At 36.2% G+C, this 3,967-nt stretch overlaps 1 long non-coding RNA gene across 1 annotated transcript; it reads right to left on the bottom strand.

Moving 5' to 3' along the window:
• Window positions 1-6: 6 nt before the first annotated feature.
• On the bottom strand, window positions 7-1,683 carry LOC107264260. Its single transcript, XR_001536899.2, has 3 exons — window positions 1,560-1,683; window positions 1,165-1,440; window positions 7-1,033 (listed from the first exon to the last, which is right to left on the bottom strand). It is a non-coding gene; the product is annotated as an uncharacterized LOC107264260 (long non-coding RNA).
• Window positions 1,684-3,967: the final 2,284 nt, after the last annotated feature.

Below are 3,967 nucleotides of genomic sequence, written 5' to 3'. Positions count from 1 at the left end.
AAAAAAAAAAAATAAATAAAATACGTCGACGATCAAGGGAATCGAAATCGGTAGAGATTTGGGAGCCGAATATTTTGGAAATTTCTTGGAACCAACTTGCTGAACTTCATTGGGAGAAAAATCTACTCGTCACGTAAGATCGACGATTAATTTTGAGCTATTTGTTTACTTGGACGTTAAAGAAGACTAGTCAGGAGTTGGCGGGAATATTTGAATGTTATAAATCATCAGTCAACCAAATGCCGTAAGACAGTTAGCGTGTCGACAGGTAACTTAATGGTGGGAATTTCAAAATTACATGGTTGTCAGCATAAGTTATTTGAATATTTTGAAAGTTTTTTTTTTTTTGAAACCAATAACAAAAACATTTTTCCCTGACATTCTCGATTAACCATTTTCACTAGAATTTCGAGAATTTCTTGACTTTGGGAATTACAGAAATTCCCCGAACGCAAATGACATTTCAGCTAATTCGGTACTAATAGATATTAATTGATTTATCTTGTAAAGGATAAATATTTTTTGTCTAGATATTTTTTTCTGTTCGTCAAGCGAAATAATAGTCATTGGTCAGGGCATCCTTTCAGAAAGTTTTTTTTTTGACTTCTTTCCGATATCCTCTAGTATCGACACTTTTTCAAAATTCATCAACCAGACTGTCAACATTTTTTCCATTACTTACTGTCCGGCGCAAATGGTACCTATATGCTGTTATTTGATAGGACGCCAGGTGACACTGAGATGCGCCACCGTCTATCCTACTATCGAAACGAAAAAAAAAAGAATTAGAAAAGAGAAAACAAGAAAAAAGGTAAAAAAACTCGTGGGAACTTTCTATCGAAATTTACGAAGCTTCCCGCTAATAAAACAGTCTGACCTCGGCGCGAATCAATATCCCCTATTTGACCATGTGCATAAGACCGAAAAGAGCATTAACGTTGATTTATTATACTGTGAAAAAACCGCAGCGGTAAAATTGGTCATGGGACATTGCCAGATTTTCATTGGTAATAGAACAAAATTTATATTACACCTGAAATAGTAAAAAGAACACAGATCAGGAAATTACCCCAAAAATTCCTACAGACGTAAATATATCGACCAAAAAGAAGCTCTAATTTATAAATAAAACCCTTGAAATTTCAAATAAAATCGTCCGCTTACCTCGCACAGTCTGTATGGCCATAAGATAAATCTTATATTTAATATATTTCCCAGCGCAGATCGCCATACACCTATTTTACAGCGTAGCGAAGCACATCGAATTTCGTACAGTTTTCCGCATCGAATTTGAAATACGACGTTGTCCATCCAGATGTCCCAGCATTCATCCCTACCACCATCCACGTTCACTCCCAGGAATCCAAGCATACTTTTTTCGTATTTTCCTTTTTTTCTTTTCTTTACCTACGATCAAAGTGACTGGAGAGCAACCGATACCTGATCAAGAGAGAAAGATAAGGAGCAGCGCCATTAATAACGAAAGGGGAATCATGATTGAACTGTAATCCGGTATGAGTCAATGCACCAATCGAATTCAGACGCAATAATTTTCTTACCGACAATGCCTATGGCCATAAAAGAGCCACCGCGATACGATCTTGCCGTTTTTACTTACAGCTTGCCTAATTCGAGAAACGTCACTGACCCGCTCCCGTCGCTTTTGTCAATTGCTCGGCAGCTGACAGGTCGGCCATTTTTATCTAGTTCGAATAGCCGCCGCTAGATGTCGCCACCCGAGTACTTACCTTAAAATGGTTTGACGAAATCTAAATCAGTTTCACTCGAACTTTAAAGCCACCTTATACATAGCTGGGTATAGTTGAATTTCGTTTTCAATTAGCAATAAAATATTTTTCATTTGAAAAATACTTCAGTGACCTTCCATTAGTATGTACACTTGACTTACGACATTTAGAAAAGATTAAATTTTTATTTGCACGGAAATAGGATAACATACATATATACGACGCGAAAGGATGTATTTTTTAAAGGCAGCTATGGTTACGCTGTATCATTGTTATTATGAATCAAGATAAGTTTGAAAATAAAAGACATAATTGCGTGCTCCTGCCTTAAGCCTCGAGATTAGTCTATGAAAAATGATACTGGCCAACTGCTTTCGTCCAGTGGTAATAAGCCAACGTTTACTTCGTGCCTCACGTGTTTTAATTATAAAGTTACTATTAATTAATCACTCCGTACGGAGCTTATCAATTTTATATAAAAACAACTGTGATCTGACCTTTTTTTTTTACTGTATATTATCTGCACTGGATTCGGTTGGGTATTTGAAGTAAATCATTTTGTCATGTTGAATCGGTTATAGACACAATCCTATGGATACAGTGACATATGGCGGACAGTTGGTTACTTCGTGTACATATGCGCGTATGATGATGACGTCAAACACGGAATTGCAATCCCGCATCGGGAAACGGTTATATGCATTTCCTTAGGGCTTCTCTGATGGTAATAGAGGGAGGGAAAAAAATTTAGGGCGAATAAAAATTTTTGCATTTCGATGATACTCGATTTTGGAAATGAAAAGAGACTTTATAATCACCCTGTGTAACCTCGAAGCGTCTGGCAAAAAATTTTAAGTGGCCATGCCAGCCGCAGCCTGTATGCAGAATAAGCCGCAATTAACGGGCCAGACGAAAATGTACGTAGACAGACGGCGGCCATTATGAAAAATGGCGGACTCTTACGAGAGAGTCTGGTTTCCTCTCCTTTCGTCCAAGACACTTGGCTTAATTTTAATTTACGTGTGTAACTTGTGTTGTCTGGTAATAAGAACTACGAGGTGGTGAAAGTAATTAGATTTTTTTTTATAATATTTAAATCTAGGGAAAAATTGACGGAATCACGTGGATTTTCGGGATTTATGATTTACAAAAAATTAGGAAGCGCTTAGGACCTCTCTTTTTTGGATTTGATAACTGAAAAGAATTTTCGAATTTCCCACGGAATTTTAACCGTGTACAATTCTTTTTACGTAAAACGGCAATTTTCGTTACGACCGTATCAGCCTCAATTAAGTGTCCCACGTTTCTGGTTATTTAAATAGACTAGGAAGATACTTGTAATTTTAATGAATTATTGTCACGTTAGCCTCAATTTGCGCAATGGCAAAATAAGTTAATAACCCAAGAGAGTTGAAAACTCGAGAATCGGTTTTAAATAGAGGATTCAAGGAAATTAATTTATCGAAAATTTTAATTGCAGATTCTAATCAATCAGTGACAATCATTCTTTCCCACCGCTTGTTTCATTCAGTTTTTAGTCGAATTTTCGTATTTTTGTCTACTCAAAAATTCATTCTATACACAGTACTTCAGTGTGTCGATATTTTTCACCAGCATATACATATACATATACATATATATATATTTTTTTTAATTCACTCCTATTATATTTTTAAATTTGTATAAATTTTTCCCAAACAATGCATATTCTTCTAAAACTCGTGCCCTATCGCGAAGAATAATTTCGGTAGCGTTTTACAAATTTCCATAAGGAACATTGATCGTCCAGAAAGGATTTTCGCTGCTGAGTAGTTTAGCCGGCCAAGCTGGTTCTCATAATCCGTTAGTACATCCCTGCAAGGTTCTCAGGCAAGAAATCTCTTTCTTTTTTTCTTTTTCTTTTTTTTAGTAACAAAGAACTAAGGGGAAGCTTACTCGAATCAAATTTATATTCTTGCCGGGCATCTTCGATGCGACCACGAGGGAAGGAGAAAATTCTGGTCGGCGATCGTGGCCGTTATTCTTGAACGACTCGGTCGATAACTTGCTAGTACGAAGTATAAACCGGTATTATGAACTACATGTGTAGTGGACGCAGCAATAAAATAGTAAAGACTAAGAGTTTGTTTTAAAAATGCCCTAGCCAGCGAAGATCCTATCGAAGGTCTTATTGAATTAATTAATCGCTATGATAATTAATTAATATTTTATTTTTTCAG

This window comes from Cephus cinctus, unplaced genomic scaffold (assembly GCF_000341935.2).
Source record: "Cephus cinctus unplaced genomic scaffold, Ccin1 Ccin1_contig_4052517, whole genome shotgun sequence".
Lineage (NCBI taxonomy): Eukaryota > Metazoa > Arthropoda > Insecta > Hymenoptera > Cephidae > Cephus > Cephus cinctus.
The sequence above is the reverse complement of the archived record's forward strand: the minus strand, read 5'-3'. Positions and strand labels throughout refer to the sequence as shown.